The sequence below is a fragment of the Coturnix japonica genome, chromosome 5 (assembly GCF_001577835.2).
Source record: "Coturnix japonica isolate 7356 chromosome 5, Coturnix japonica 2.1, whole genome shotgun sequence".
Lineage (NCBI taxonomy): Eukaryota > Metazoa > Chordata > Aves > Galliformes > Phasianidae > Coturnix > Coturnix japonica.
Genome location: NC_029520.1, coordinates 32,349,515 through 32,367,062, shown reverse-complemented (window position 1 = coordinate 32,367,062; position 17,548 = coordinate 32,349,515). Strand labels below are relative to the sequence as shown.

At 40.6% G+C, this 17,548-nt stretch overlaps 1 long non-coding RNA gene across 1 annotated transcript; it reads left to right on the top strand.

Annotated features, from left to right (window-relative positions):
• Positions 1–2,406: 2,406 nt before the first annotated feature.
• Positions 2,407–15,386, top strand: LOC107315050. Its single transcript, XR_004307385.1, has 4 exons — positions 2,407–2,557; positions 3,209–3,307; positions 6,895–7,013; positions 9,834–15,386. It is a non-coding gene; the product is annotated as an uncharacterized LOC107315050 (long non-coding RNA).
• The last annotated feature ends 2,162 nt before the right edge of the window (positions 15,387–17,548 follow it).

Here is a 17,548-nt window from a genome sequence, read left to right as displayed (position 1 = left end):
GAATATTTTTCTAGTTTATCCATAATTTGAAGGGAGATGTGGTCTTGAGAATGGAATCCCAGACTTGCTAACAAAATTCCTACTCAGTGAAAGATTTTTTTCTCCCATGCTACATATTTTTCTATAGATAACTTCTATACAGTTACACACAAATTCCTGCAAAAGATATATGCCTTTCAATGGAAATTTTAAAGATACAGAGCAGTATGAAGATGAAAGCTGCAGGAAAGAAGAAATCTAGCATGTGGATAAGTAATGTACTTCTAAAACACAGACCACTAGCTTTGAGACTACTTTGTTATCCAAGCCACATTCTCCAAGGGAAGTTATGCTGTACAAACATTTTGTACACCTGGTACATTATGGTTCATTTTGCCCTTTTCCCCTTCGTTTTCAGTTGAGCAACTGCTTTCTCAGGAAGTTTTGGGATTTTTCAAAATGTGAAATCATGTGTTGCTATTTATGACCACTCTGGATTGTGAAAGCAGACGATTTATTACAGAGAACAGAAGCTGATGTAAACTGTTTGCAGATGATTGGGTTGGGGTAGAGGGATAGTGTAAATGTCCTTCTTTCTACTGCAACATGTAGATTTTCAGAACTGCAGAGAATGCAGAGTGTTGTGAAAGGAAACAGTAAGAGCACATAATCTCTTAGAAGTTACAGCATCTGTATGTGGCTACTGTGTGTACATGGGTCAGATATTAACAGCTAGGAGAACACAGATCTGCTCAGCTGTGGCTTGCCTGTTTGTCTCTGTCCAGCTGGTAGAAGCAGTGGGTGATCTTCTGAGGTTTGTTTCTGCCCTTATTTCTGTAACTCCAAAAGCGACATGCAAAGAGTGCCTATTAAACTTCAAAAGCCATCATGTGGAAGACAATGGCTGTGATAAAACCAACCATAGCTCAAATGCTTGTCAAATACCACAGCAAAATAAAATAAATGATGTAGAGCTATATTCTTTGAGAGAAATCCTTGGCCTCACTATTTTCCCCCCCTGTATTTGTGAAAAATGGTGGAGTAAATATGAAAATGGATGCACTTACTTATAAGAAAGAAAATAAAAAGGTACTTCTGTGAAGTACGGCTGTTTTGTCAGTTTAGCTAGTTACCACACCAATATGAACATGAACTTTAAATCAGCTCTGCTAATTCCTTCATTGCTCAGGTATTCGAGCTCTACAAATTCAGCATATCACAGGATATTTATTACCTGTTATTTCTTATGTAACATTGTGGAAAGCAGCAGTCTCACTGAACTGAAATGTAAGTAGAAGAATTGGCTACAATAATGTCCATACAAACTAATGGTGTATGACATAGTAAGTAATTCTAGCCATTTGAGAAACTTCATGAGTCAATAAACATTAAGATGATAGGCACCCAGCAGTGTGCTCCATGTTGTATCTTATAAAAAAATGAATACATCTGCAAATGTATCTGCAAAACAGGGTGCCTTATGATATGCAGCACACCTCTAATACTGAAAGAGCCTTGACTGGACTAGTACCTGGAAAGAAAATCCACATGCTCTGGTATATAGGAATATTTGGCAAATCTGAATTAAGCTCCAAAGTGTAGTAAGTGGTATTCATCTCCCTGTATGGATGCTCTTACTCAGAATGAAAGTAGCTTAAATAACATTTCTTCCCACAGGACTCGATTCAAACAAGGATTTAGGAGTGTTTAGCTGGAGTTGTTTCAAGACCTGTGTCTCAAGTGTAAGGAGCATTACCTGCAAGACAGGGATATCTTTCACTTGACAAGTAGGACTGAAAATATTTGGACTCCTTTCAATTTATTTTACAAGTGTTAGTGCTTGTCCTGGCTAAATTCCAGGCAGCAGTAAGAGTGGATTTAAGGAAGGGAGTTGGAAGACATGAGGGATGTCCTCTTGTGAAGACTCTAGATACTCTGAATTCAATTATCTGCTTAAACATATTTTTTCTTTGTCACCTTGACAAGTCAGAGTTTCTATCTCCTTTCTTTGAATTTAGTAAAAGAGAAGGATTGGTGGCTGGAGGATGGGGAGTAATTGTACTTTTCAGAGAGCAGTCCTATGAAGGCATCTTCAAGACCCAAGAGAGGTAAGAGGCTGTGCTGTGTGAAAGATGTTGCACAAAGATGATAGTGGAATTGGAAAGAAAAAAAAAAAAAGATTAATGGAGCAGTGTCTCTAGACAAGCATATGGACTACTTAGGGATGGAGAGAAAAAGTCTGCAGAGGAAAAGTGACTAAAGAAGTTGATAGGTGGCTGCTCAAGGTCCTAAATGATATTACAGTTATTCCAGCAGGAATTCTGAATCTCTCTCTCTAGCTCTGGAAGTGATTTACAGATTAAAGTATTTGTTGACTCAGTCTATCTGGCACTGAATTTGTAAATCCATCCTTTCTGTTTCAGTCAGGCATGACTGGGGGAACAACCCTTATAAGTAAAAGAAGCTACATGAACAACTTTCTTGAAATAATGTCAGTGTTATCTGCTTGTGGCTTGAGCTGCATGGAAGGAACAAAGAACCTCCATCAACCTGCTGCTATTAGCAACACTGGGTGCAGGTGTGTTTTGTTATGTCTCATCTAATAATTAGAGTCATTACAGTTAGCTCAGTTTCACAAGAAGAACAATAATTTTTCATAGAAAGGTGTATCTGCATCAAATTTACCTAGAGGTAAAAGAAATTTTTACTTATTACTGAAAAACTTTCATGCTATGCCCAAAACTCTGTTTTCATAGTGAACATGTACTAAAAATTATTTTAGGATTCATATTCTGCTTGGTATTTTTCATTGTAAATCTTAAGCTTTTCTTGTCACATTGGAATGCAGCTTATAGATATTTTGCTTAGTTTCATCTTTCTTCTACGTTCTTCTTTGGACTTCCCATTTCAATATACAATGTAACTGATGTAAACTGCTATTGTCTACTACCTTTGCTATCCAAATTTTAAGTGTTAAAAAAAAAGTAATGGTTGATATACCCTGCAGCTGTTTTAAAATAGCATCAGGAGTGGTTTTTTGTTTTTTGTTTGTTTTTTTGTTTTGTTTTAATTTAATCTTAATCTATCTTAGTGTGTAAAATTATATTTATAATAGAGTCTGATCACCAGATTTGACCTCACATCTAAACAATACAACATGCTGAAGCTATTAGCTCTTTAGCACTAAACTTAGCAATGAAGAATTCCCTACATGATATTTGCATTCCAGGGCTGCTACCGCACAAGCTTCATGGTGATGTGATGAAGATCCAAGACGCTGAACACACACATGCGTATACAAAAATTATGTTACTCTTCAAACTTCTTGGTGAGTTAACGTTCTCTTTCAGCATCCCTATTTGGGTCTTGAAAAATTATGTGGTTTCACAGATGTTACTGCAGAGGTAACCACATTGGCAAGCAAGGAGGAAATAGTAACAGTACTTTCTTAACAGTACAGATGTCTTAATCCTTCTAGTGTTAGGATTGTGTCTGATGTTTCATAGTAAATGTTTTTACCCATTTAAAGGTGTATCTGAAAAGAGTCTCAGAAAGAGCTAGACATTTTACACTGGCGCAATTTCTTTTTCTCCCTATAGCCAAATGCCACCATACTGTCTTATTCAGCTGGGATGAAATTGTTATCTTCAGAGTGTTTGCTATGATGCTATGTTCCGGTTCTAGGAGAAAAACAATGTTGATAACACACCAATGTTTATAGTTGCTGCTAAGCAGTATTGTACAGAGCCAAGGTTATTCACCTCCTATTCACCAAAAGGCCCAAGGAGATGGGAGGGAACAGAATTAGGACAAGTGACTTAAACTGCCAAGTGGATATTCCATACCAGATGACAGCATGTGGAAGGAGTTTTGAAGGGGTGAGAGTTCATCTCTGTCTTCTGCTGCCCAGGAACTAGTTGGACATTGGTCAGTGGGTAGCAAGCAATTGCTTGTGCATCACTTGTTATATACATTCATATATATATGAATATATATATATATATATATATACATATATATATATATACGGGTATAGTCATAACTATTATCCTGTTCATTTTCTCTTTTTTATTAAATAGTTTTATCTCAAAATTCAACTTCTTTCTTCTTCCCTGATTCTCTCCCCCCATTCCACTGGGAATGTGGTAAGTGTGCAAATAACTGTGTAGTCCTGGGCCATCTGCTGGGTTAAACCACAACACAGAGCAAAAGATGAGTCTTTAAGCAACTGAAGGACACCATATCATGGATACTTTAGAGTGATCAGAGTTCAGACCCCACTGATATAACTTAGAGCAAAGACTAGCTCCACAGATCAGGGTGAAAGTTCAGTCTGTGATATGGGTACAAGACAGTCACATGGTGTACTTTTTAAAAGTATTTGCAAGTAATGCTGGCAGCAAATTTGTTTTGCTGTGTAATGACCCACTCATTCTTGTCTTCTGTTGCCTTTCATTTCTGTTTTTTGTTTTTTTTTCCCCTTGAACTAGGATGTAGGCAATGATCAGTGGGTGTGAGGCGTAACATAAGAGGTCCCACATAAATATGAGAAAAAACTTATTCACGATGAGGGTGACAGAACACTGAGATAGGCTGCCCAGAGAGTTTGTGGGGTCTCCTTCTCTGCAGACATTCAAAATGCACCTGGAGGCATTCCTGCGTAAATTAATCTAGGTGTTTCTGCTCTGGTAGTGGGATTGCACTAGATGATCTTTTGAGGTCCCTTCCAGTCCCTGACATTCTGTGATTCTGTGAAGGCCATTGTATGTACTTTTCAGTGTCTTAGCTGAAATTTAGTTAAATATGTTTACACTTGTAAAAGAATAAAATAACCTTTTCTTATCAAAATTCTGGAAGAATTTTATTTAGTAGCTGTATACTGCTGGTGCAGCCTACTAGGAGTTTCTTCTGCTATGCTTAGATATAGCAGGAGCCATCAAATCCTTCAAAGTCATGCTTCATGAATTCCTTAGCTTGAGTCAAGACAGAGGACACCATCTAGAATGTTTGTAATTCACATTTATGTACTTCAAGTGGAAAAATCTGTTTCGTCATTTGATAAGTTATTCCCTTAGCTATTCCAATTATTGTTAACCTGAAAAGGACATTTTGGCTTCTAGGCATTGGACTCTTTTGTATTTGTATACCAAATCAAAGATTTTTCTCACTGTGAAGTAATGCACTCTCCTCAGACTCCCAGTAAAGCAGGTTTTCTGTCATTCCTGTCATTCTCTTTAGAAGCCTACTTTTTTTTTCCATTTTCTTTTAAAACTGTGACTTTTGTTCCATCCAAGGCTTGTATACTGCTGTGAATGGTAGCTTCAAAGCTACCTCTGTTAACACATGCCAGATGCTAATGCTTCTCTCTCTCTACTTCTACCCAGAAGTTAGCTAAAGATGCAGACTACTGAGGCAGAATTGATTTTGCTTAGTCCCCAAAAATACTGTTGATAGAACAGCTGATTCTGAGTCCACCTCCCTTTTTGTGTCTCAGCTCTTTTCTCCATGTGGTAGTATGTTGGTGGCATGCCTGGAGATGCAACTTGTGTGGATACCCAGTGTCCTGCATCTCACTTGGTGCTGTCATGCCTCACTAGAAACACCAGCGGTATAGCTCTGATGTAAGTCAGGGAGCTGTGGAGCTGTCTGGTGTCACAGTCAGTGGGCAGATAGGGCAGGGCCTCCTAGCAAGGTCCATTTTGCTGCCTGCATTGAGAAGCCTGGTGACAACAGTGTCTACTGTGATGTAATGGGAAGGATACCAGTGCCTGTGCCCAAGGACAGAGAACAGGTGTAGAGAAAGCAGAGAAAGCTCTGGTGGTCAGTGCCATGTTTGTGGTACAGATGCATGATTAGATTAATCTGGTGGTTATATTGGCCAGCGAGAAGAATAAACTCTCAGGGAACATCATATCCTTGGAGATGCAGAATTATACCAAGAATGGACAAGGAGGCCATAGTCCCCATTTGAACTCATTCCAAGTTCCTAATTGATCATGAGTGCTAATTTTTGTGTTATCCTCACCCACTTCCTGGGAAGATATGTGAAAGTTATCTCACATATAGCAACAGGACACTAGAGATGCCTCTGTGTTCTCAGCCAAAGCTGAGGAAGTGCCTGGCAGCACAGCATTCAGGAAACGTTTTGCAAAGCTGTAAGTAAGCACTCCTCCCATCTCTGATCACCTTGTTGACATTCGTGATGCTAATCACGGTACTGGCTGTCCTTGCATGTCCTGTCCTTTCCCGACTGATGAAATGCAGTACTCTCTTCCTACACAGCGTCAACAAGTGACAAGCAGTCCCAGAGGGCGTGGAGCTTCTCTAGGAGCATCTCACAATGTGGTTTGAGCTCAACAAAAAAATTACTAGATTAACACTCCTACCTGGTTTTTGATACAGAAAGTTTGTTAAACTAAAAGTGCTTCGCTAACCCACCCTGAAGAAGCTGTCTGTTCACTCTGAGTAGGTAGGTTTGTCATTTCAGATGGAGATGGAGAGTGCAGTACTAACTAATCCTGAGAGATGATAGCGATACAGTATTTCCGTGACTCAGTGATTGCAAAGCCATTCCCTGGTATCTATTCATACCCTGTCTATTATTATGGTTATCACTTACAATAAAAGGACGTTGATTTACAAAACAATTGGAATTTATTAAAGAGGTATTGTTGTGAGGTGAAGAAGCCAACTGAGAGCTCCACAAGAGAAAAAAGCAATTCAGTGGATTGAGATGCAGGTGTTGAGTGGTGGCAATAGCTTGCATTCCTTCAGCTTTGTAAATCAGGGGCTATATTTCCTGTAGTTGCCAGAGTTTTCTGTATTCCCTAGTATTGTTTCCAGTAGTTCTGACTTGTGTTTTGTTGCCTGAATTGCTTCCAGCTGCACGTCTCTACTTTTTTTCTTCTTTTTCAGTACTCTGCCATTCTGATGAGGATTACCATCCAGCCCAGTTCCTCAGCATCCTTGTGACAGCAGTAGATGTTTGGGGAAATACACAATAACAGGACACATCTGGAGAGATCCTTTCCCAGGTACACCATCCTAACTTTCTGCAGTTGACACCATAGGATTTTTTTCACTTCTATTGGTGTTCTATTGGCCTCTGGATATAAATCCTAAAAAATATACACTGACTAAACATCCACAAAACATTTTGGAAGGATGTGGAAGGGTATTGCAGAAATTAGCACCTTGAGGTCACAGGTGAGTTGAGAAAAACAGAGAACAGGTAATTGTTCCTAGTCCTTTTATTTCCCCACTTAAAAACATATATTTAAACCTTAATTAATGTCTTGAAGTCAACGCTACATTTAAGGCCTTGAGTGCTGAGTATTTTTTCTTCTTGCTACACAAGATCAGCATCTTGTTAAACTTCTCTTGGAATACTGAAGTAGAGAGATAGAAAAGGGAAAAGGAAGCATTTAGTGATGGAAGTTAAGCTATTTCAGACTGAATTCTTGAGGGAATATCTTTCAAGAAGAATTTCTAAGTGGTGGGACGTAATCTGGGAAAATATGCAGCCAATATCTTTTATATATCCTTCTGAGAAGTGCTGGTGAAATAGTAAAGGAGTGTTTTATTTCCTTGGCACTTTGAGTTTTTTTCCCTCTGTGCCATACAAGCAAAGTGTTAAGCAGCCTGCAAAGAATTGCCTTTAAGTATATGAGTGATAAAAGTCTTCAGTTGTTGTAAGCCATGGGATGGAGCATGGCTATTTGCTGTGAATTTTTACAGGCCTCTGCCAAGCTACCTTGCTGCTGATTCCCATTCTCTAAATAAATGCTGCTGTAATATGTAGTAAGACAGTCAGAACATTAACCTGATATGTACAGGGCATGATCTAGTACTTAAATCTGTGTCTGAACTAAAAAGTGGGCCTCTCAGGCATGCATATGGTAAGTCTATGTATCTGTGGCTGAGTCTGTGACAGCCAAATAAATTAGTAAATAATCCTGCTCTAGTTTAAAGCCACAGGTGTTAGCTGGAAAATAAGATTATTAAATTATTTCTGTAAGCTATCCTGGATGCCTCCTTTTCTTTTAGTTATTACATGTGCACATCACATTTCATAGCATTCATTTGTTCGTGAGCAAGTGAGTATGTTTTGTGTGTTCTTGTCATACAATTTACTCCTCTACTTTTCTTTATGATGGCATTACAGTAAATTAGTTTTGTCATACTGACTGCATTACAAACACTGCATAATACATTTCACATTGGTTTAATATGTTTCATCAATTGGTTTTAATTGTGTGCTTTACAAAGATCAATGTACTATCATGTGCTACATCACTAAAATGAAAATGCTGCCATCCTCAAGTACAGTCTTTTGCTCTTGCTTTCAGCATAACCTTTTTGCAATATTAAAGGTGCCTACTTGAGTTATGTGAGGATAAATGAGGCCACTTGCTGGATCTTACTGATGTTTAAAAGAGGCTTTCAGTGAGTTTGAGGAACCTTGTGATCCAGGTTCAGGAAACTATTTTTTTGGTAGTGAAACAGAAAAAAAAATCTTGCCAGAGAGAAAGGAAGGTGTTTTGGAAGCATGCTAATGAGCTAGGAGAAAGACAGGACCCCTGCATCTGCTGGGAAGGTAGGGACCAGAAAAATTCATATAAAATTTAATGAAGAAAACATTAATTTTAATTCATGTTGGTTTTTTTTTGTTTTGTTTTTGTTTTGGTTTTTTTTTTTGTTGTTTTTTTTTTACTCAAGAATTTGATAGGGATTAGTGTGCATGTCAAATGTTTAGCTGGGTTTCTTTTCTTGCAAAGTAATAATAATTGAGCCACTTGAAGGAGATTTTGAACTCTGTCTCTATATTAGGACTGGACCTGGACCAATTTTGGGCTTTCAAACAATTCATTGTACACATTCTTTGTCTCTCTGGCCAAGACAAGCCATGGCTTCCTCTCTGCACCTTGCCAACCATTCAGCTCCTGTTTGACAGGGAACAGATGTGGGAGTATAGCCAATCTTTTAATATCCAGTACTTTGCATTATGGATAGTAGTGTCCCAGAAGGTTACCAGGCATGTGGCTGTTGAGTGTGAATGGCCTTGTATCTGTGCCAGACTCCATTTCCAATGCTCTGATGTGGCCCACTTGGGAGTGTTTGCACTACTATTGGAAAGCAATATGCTGAGTGTGAGTGAGCAGAATGTGTCACTGTCAGGTAGAGAGCACACTGTGTCGCTATTAGAGCAAAGTGACTTCTCACGGCGTAATTCCTGTGCTTAGGCCAACAGCTTTCTCAGCTGTGACTCTGCAAAGCAGACTTATGTTCCCTGGCATTTCTTTGCATCCTTACCAATAAGGTAGTTTGAAAACTGCTGGGGTATATATATCCCGAAGCACAAAATAATATGTATTGTAACATTTATGCATTAAAATATACACACTCACAAACTTCTATGTTCTTTGCTTCTTAGCACATTCATTTACTTTTGTAAACACAAAAATGTGTTGTTCAAATGAGGCAGGTTAGTAAGATGATCCACTTTTCATAGTATCATAAAATTTTCTAAGCTAGACACCACAAAATCAGCCCACCCTTGTTACTGATGCAGTAGCTACTGCCAGTCACATCTTCAATATACACACATTCAGATATCTTGTTGCTGAAATAGCAACTTACTGTGTAAGATGGTATTTAAAATGTTTATTTATCTTTTCTGTCTTCCATGGGGAAAGAAATGGGAGTTTTTAGCAGAAAATCTGAGGAAAAAAAAAAAGAAAAAAAAGAAAAAGAAAAAGAAAAAAAAAAGAACATTAAGTGGTCCACTCTGTAATTAATATATGTAAGTAACTAAAAATAATGCTTCCTATTTATTTCTATGGAACCTACAACAGATACCAAGAGCATAGTGATTATCCTCACTGCTGAAATGCACACCCCACTGTCTCACATCCAGTCCAGAAAAGACCAAAACTGTTTGATCTCAGCAAGTGCCAATGAATTTTGGTGGGTGCAGTTTGTTCTGAATGGAAGAATTAAATGATACACCTTTGCTTCATACACACTTCTGTGTCAGACTCCATTTTGCCTGACTGCCCCTCCGCTGCTATCTGTTGCGTGGCAACAAAATGTAACGAAAGATGGGAAAGCTCAGCCTCTTCAGCCATACCACCAACGTCTGTCTCTGACATCACGGGCCAGCATAATAAAGAAGGAGGCAACATTTTCAGAGCAGTCCTCACAATCTTTTGAGATTCTGGCCTCCAAGAAAATCAATAAGTCTTCCAGAAGAAATATGCATGCTTTTCCTCATGGAGACTTTATTGCAGTTACATGCAGCACTCTGATGGACTTACACTTGAAGTGCAGAGTAACTCCTGGAATATACCACGGTGCTGAGGACAGACTCCTGGGCCCCCAGGATAGACTCGTACCTAGAGCAAGCTGCAAGAAAAAAGTACAATCAACCTCTCAAATTACAGTGCAATGTGGCATGGATCTCTCTGATTCCTCACCAAGCCAGAAGGCATAATCACGTAATAAGTTCTGGTTAAGTTAGGGCGTGGTCATCTGCTAAAATCTTTGTTCACAAAACATAAACCAGTTTTTCTTCCTTAGGGAAGAGAGAAAAGGAACAATTTTAAGAGACTTTTTCTTATGCAGGCTATAACGTCAGACTGTTCAGAGCACAGCAGGACAGATAAGAGCTCAGGTGAAGTTTCCATACATCAACACACAATGGGGAGACAAGCTTAGTCATGAGTGCTCTCTCAGTGTTTCTCTTCTTTCCACGTACCCAGATAAAATAGATATTTTTTCTCAAAATTGCTAAAGAATGAATCACATTGTGGCTCACTTAACATAGCCCTACAGATTTGAACATGTGCTTGGCTTCTTCCATCTCTACACATGGCAATTACCTGGTATCTGCTCACGCTATCTTAAATCAAGGGAAGCCTTCACAGAACACATTGACTGCCATCATCTGCTTTGGGCACCCAGATCCCCAAATGTGGTGTTGCTGTTTTCTGTTCAGGCTTGAGATCCCTTGAGGTTGCTACTGGGCTTCAGTCAATAAATAGCTAATAAACCTCTGACTTGCCAAGCAAGGCAGTGAAGGAACTGTGAAGTAGGATTGATCTGTTTATTGACATTAAGTAAAAATAACTAGATGATCTTTAACGTCCCTTCCAACCTAAGCCATTCTATGATCCTGTGAGCTGAGCCTAATTATGGATTTTTCCATGCAGAAAAGGTGCAGATCATGGTCAGCATGTCTAGTGGTTTTATTTGGTCACATTACAGTATCCTGTCATGCTAACATTTCATTGTCAAGCAGACAGTGAAAAAAACCAACAACAACAAACCCCACCGTGAGTATTTAACAGCAATATCTATGGAGAGATAGTGGAAAACATGAATCAAGGGCAATTAACCCACTGTGAGAACAATTAGGAACTTGTTTTGGCTGTGTTATTAGTTGTGGGAGCACTGGCTTGTCTACGCAATCAGTGCTTTAAAAATATATGAATTAAATCATAAGTGAAATCAGCATCTGAATTTAGTAGTAAAGTCACCACATTGTGCCTGCAACGTTCTGACTCCTTTTCACTTTTTCCAAAGGACTCTGTAAGCTACAACAAAAATAATTCCAGCACTTAAGAAAGTATGGACAGTATCATTTTTTCCCAGAACATATGAAAAAATTTTCTTAAGAGCCCATCTTTTCCACTCACTATGTGCAGACTTGGGTTTTCTTTTCTGCACTGCTTTTTGAAAGGTTCACTCAGGGAAACTGCTGCTGGGTGGGAGGGAATAACAAAGCATATCTGAAAAGGCAGTTTTTAATAATACTTGGTGGTGGTTTTTTGTTTTTGTTTTTTTTCTGAGCTACAAGCATTTTGTGCTGTGCTGAAAGGTGCCATCATTTTATCAGCCAATGGAGTGGGAGCCACATGTCAGAGTGTGAAGCTGCCTCCACCCTGTTCAGATGGCAGGATGGGGATTTGGAATTTAAGAGTTTAAGAGGAATGATGTATCTCAGTGTGAGCTGAGAGATGTTCAAGTGTGGAAACTGGTTTGAATTCTGACCATAAAACTTTTAACATGATTATCACCTAATACCATCATTTTTTGTTGCTACCATGCAGCTGGGAAGCTTTCTATCAGCACTTCAGGCAGGAAAAGATTTAAAGAATAAAACCAACTGCCTATCAGAGGATCAAATGTATGAACAAGAAGTACATTTTAATTATAACTTACTTACAAAAAAGAAATTTAAATTCTAAATCGAATAAGGCATATGTCCTGCCATGAGTGTTTGAAACTGTGCCCAGGACAGACCGGCTACAGTTTAGTCTTAGGACTGGGTCTGCAACTGGTTGTGTAAACTGTGTAAACTGTTAATTTTATAACTTGTTATGAACATGTATGTTACATTTTAAGTGGCCAAATTAATACTGAGACAGTACTTGCCCAGAATAACATCTGGCAAGCATCTTGCAAAATTGATGCCAAATACTATTATTTTAAGAGAAGAAAACAAATCTTTGAAGTTTTATTATCAAGCCATTCAGAAGAAAATTTGGAAAGAGTGCTTTCATGATTCTGCATCAGGAGGAGAAATTGCTTTAACTAGATATGGTAAGTGATCAGTTCTGCATGCTGTGATTAGGACAGCTTTGATAATTACATGTATAGTAACATGGCTGAGATCATGAACATCTGTTCGCTCAGAAAAAAGAAATAGATCACATTTATCTCTCCACAAACCAAATCTAGAACTTTTTATTGTGATCTTTATCATGTTCCATGATAAGAAAAGGGCAGAAATACGCTGTTTTAATTATCTTAAATAATTCAATGGCAGACATTGTGACTTCTTGCTCAGGCAGTTTAAGAAATCTTGTGTTTGTTCGTTGGCACTGATTTAGCTTGAATCGTGCAGTATTATAAGGACCAAGAAAGCAGAGCACAATAATTCTTCAAGTAAGGCATGACAGTTAAAATGCATATTTATTGAGCGCCTACATATTTTTGACTGATAGACATGGAGGTAAAATAAGATAAAGTGGAAGGATTCGGGAGTGTTGGTTGATGAAAGATTCAACATGAGCCAGCAATGTGAGTTTGCAGCCCAGATAGCCAACCATATTTTGGGGTTCATCACAAACAGTTTGACCAGCAGGATGAGAGAGGTGATTCTGCCCCTCCACTCTGCTCTTGTGGGACCCCACCTGGAGTACTGCTTCCAGTTCCAGGGCCCCCAGCACAAGAGGATGCTGAGTTGCTAGAGTGGGTCCAGAGGAGGGCCACAAAGATTATCAATTCTTATTTTCCTTGGAAGAACAAGAAGTGTGAAAACTCAACAACTGCAAACCAGTTGTTTGGACAAGATGGACAGAATGGGGACTGTTTTGAACACTTCATCTCTGGCTGCCTTCTTTGTCATCACCTATGCTGATGTTAAATGACAGCTCAATGTCTTTGAGAAATTAAAAACAAAGTAAAGGTTTCAATCATTTTAGTAATAGTATTTTTAATGCTGGGAACTTAGCTTTTTAGTGTGGAAAACTCTTTCTGAGGGCTGTCTGGCTTGTAATACCAGGCAATACACCCAGCTCAGCTACAGCTTTAGTCTTCTGGCTGGTGGGTTGATATTCTCCTGGACAGATTCTGTTTTATTATGGTGCGCTGTTTGAGACAGACTTACTTCTCTGTAGCTGGGATTTACTGTTTAATCCCAGAAAAACTGCTGTCAGTGCTAACAAAGGATATGATTTCTGCAGAGAAATATCTGCTTTAAAAATGAATCTGTTTAAAGACAAACAGACATTATTTCTGGTAGTTTGTATTTCCTTTTAAATGTAAGTGCTTAATGTAGTTCTTATCACTCTGAATCTCTCTAAAGCATGAAAACAGAGATATGGATTTTGGCACAGTCAGATTCCTAAAAAGGAGTTGGTATTTAAGAATCATTGTGGTCTTGTCTTACAGAAATCCTGTATTAGCAAAGTTTACTGCTTTGACATATTTTCCCTGATGCTAGCTGAGCTTTGTTAGTGCTAACATCATTAAAGGCTTGTGGTATTTAGAGCTGTTTTTCCCAAGATGAGGATTTGGAACATCCTCACTGGCTCATCCACTAACACGTGTCAACAGCCTCCCACAGACGAGGTGCTCTTCAGCAGATGTAAAGCTGCTCTGGTCAAAGCCCAGCCTCAACTTTATCCCATGTAACTAACTCTGAATCTGGAACACATGTTCCACCTGAATCCCGAACTCAGGATTCATCCAAGGCTGAAACACAGGATCCATCAGGAGCTCAAACACAGACTGGAGGAGAGTAGCCTTGCAAGGAAGCTGCTGAACAGTCCATGTCTGCCCAAAGAGTCTGGTCTCCCCATGTCTCTATCCTATTCTTAGCGTTGTTCTCACAAGGTTCAACCTGAGACAAGTCAACTCAGAGACCTGGCATAAAATTACTCTTTCTGAATTGGTTTGTTTAGGAGTGCTTTTCTGCCACCTTGGCAAGCAGCAGCGACTGTGGATGAATTTGAGGTGTGCCAAAGCAAGTGCAGGAAGTGTGCGGGGGAAAACACGGAACAAGTTGCTGGATCAGCTCAAGCTGTGGCACGTACCTTTGCCCCTACATCTGCTTTGAGGATGACATAATACTAATGATGCTGACAAAGGAGCTTGAGCAGATCTTGGAGTTGCAGTTGAGGGAGACATCACAACACACCAAGCTGCCATGCCTTCTGCCAGAAGTCACTGGTGGTAGAACACAAGTGTGGGTGCAATGCTTTAGGTGCTGCAGGGCAGAACAAAGCCACATATGGTGAGGTATGAAAAACTTACTTTTCAGTTTCTACTGATATTAAGAATACTATTCCACTTTCTCCCTCTGCGGCTTTGGCAATTCAGCTGTTGGTACTGAAGTAGTTTGGCCTCCAGAGAGGTGAAAACAACAGTATCTTTAAAACTCTCTGCTCTAAAGAAATATGCATCTATAAACTGCTGGCAATAAATACATACACTGTGTAACAAAGTGTCCAGGCTTCACTGACACCTACCAATTGTTCCTGTCCTTTAAAACACGTCTCCCCAAAATCACCCTGCCTGCACGGTGCTGCTGTCCTGCTGCCTCTGATCTCCCTCAGTGTACTCTTGAGGCAGGTGCAGGGGGTGGAGGCACACCATGCAGAGCAGAGGTGCAGAGGGGTTTTGAAAATAAGCTTAAAGAACTGAATCTAAGGAAATACAGAGATAATTTTAGGTGGGAAAAGACAAGTTTCTACAGCGTAGGAGTGAAGAGAACTTTACATGGCAGAGGGATAGCTCATATATAATTGAAAGATGAATGGTATTTAATTAAAACGTGGTGATGTCCACATCCCTGTGATACATGCACTACAAACAACCCTTGTGTGCATCCACAGGTTCAGGTGACACCATGAGCTGCCTAAGTGCACACCTGATTCATGCCTTTATTGATGGCCTGTGCAGCACTGTTGCAGAGTATGCTGTGCCCTGCCCTACTTTTGTCTGGGGGCTGTGGAGCCAATCTAAAAGTGCTCAGGAAGGTCACTGCCTGGTCCCACTCAGGCTCTGCTGTTCCTCTTGTCAGGGAGAGCATACTGGGGACTTCTTTGCTTCCTGCATTGGCAAGCCCATGGCTTAGCTTGGAGCTACTGCAGTCATAGTCCATCATCTCTCCAGTGTTCTTGTCACTTGGTTCTCCCTGTGGTTTATCTTCACATGGAAAATTAATGGGTTGGCTTTGAGTGCTACTGCAGGCTTTAGGGTGAAGGAAGAATCGAGCCATGCTTCAAGAACATAAGCGCACTGCCCACCAGAAACCCAGTTGCCGGTGAAAAGACAGATTTTGTCACATCACGAGTTTGACGTGACAAAAATCTATGAACACAGCAACACAACAAGAATGTTTCCTAACATGTCCAAATTCATCACATTGGCATTTTGCAGTTGAATTCATCTTGCAGCCCTTGCTGATTGCCATAGCTGTGTGTTGCTTACCATACCTGGCTGATTTTTCAGATAAGCATTTAGGGATTCAGACTTTTATCATACTAATTATAACCACACTTTAACGTGTGTTCCTAAATCAAGCCAAGTCCTTAGATAACCCACAGCTTGCTGCGTGTGCATATATCTGATGATTAAACTTTGCACTGGTCCTGGGCAGAAGTGTCAGAGAACACCTCCAGTGCAACAGAGGTATGCTTGGTGTTAGGCATGGGGATGCAAGGGATACACCCTCAGACACAGGCTGCCTGTGGTCCCAGCAGGCAGTCTTGCACCTGAGTCGCAGCAATCCTCACTATCACTACAAGCTGGGGGGTGAAAGTTTAGAGTGCCCTGCCAAAAAGGATTCAAGAGGGCTGGCAGATGGCAAGCTGGACATGAGCCAGCAATGTGCCCTCACAGCCCAGAATGCCAACGGTGTCCTGAGCTACGTCAAAAAGAATACCATCAGCAGGTACTCTGTGCCTCACCTGGAGTACTGCATCCAGATGTAGAGTCCTCAGTTCAGGAGACATGGACCTGTTGGAGTGTGTCCAGAAGAAGGCCACAAAAATGATCCAATGGATGCATGACTTCTCCTACAAGGACAGGCTGAGAGAGCTGAGGCTGTTCAGCCTGGAGAAGACAAGGCTCTGGGGAGACCTGAGAGCAGCCTTTCAGTATCTAAAGGGGGGTGTAAGAAGGAAGGGGATGGACTCTTTAGCAGGATCTGTTGTGACAGGACAAGGGGAAATAGCTTCAAACTAAAAGAGGAGATATTTAAATTGCATACTTATAAGGAAGAATTTTTGTGTGTGTGTGATAACGGTGGTGAGGTACTGGAAACAGGTTGCCCAGAGATGTGGTGGACATCTGGTCCCTAGAGACATTCAGGGTCAGGCTGGACCTTGATCTAGCTTTAAGTGTCTCTGTTCATTGCAGGAATAAATGTACCTTTAAAGGTCCCTTCCAACTCAAAAGATCCTGTGGTTCTATGACTGCAGACCCGACGGTGAGGGAAGAACGTCCTTCCTAGATGTTGCCTTTTGGGTGAATCCGGACAGGTTCCGGCTTCTGGAGGGCAGCAGAAGTGAGGCTGATTCCCGTGACAGTACCGCACGTTGTCACAGTCATGGTCACAGCCATGGCCACTGGGAGGTGGCTCTGTGGGACACGGAGCGCTGATGGCCGTACGTAGTTGAGGGGAGAGACTCGGCTCGGACTTAGGTGACCCCAGTGTCCCGATATCGCGGCCCGGCCGCTGTTTGCTTTTTGCTTTGCCTCTGAATGGAACGTGGAGCTCAGCCGCGACGGGCTGCCTCGTGTGGCTCCGGCGGTACAGCGGGGTGTTGGCAACCCAGCCCAGGGGCTGTCTTTGTCAGCAGCGCCAGCAGAGCAACAAGCCCCGTGGGGTGAATAATTAGGGGAAGCGCTTTTTTATGAACTAAATCTCAGGAAGTGTGGTGTTCTTTGCCGTGTGAAGCCGCCCCGATGACCCATATGAAATATTTGCGTCCGTTGTTGAGACTGCGCTTCGGGAGCCGAAAAGCAGCGGCAGCGGCAGAAATGCCGTGTACGTTCC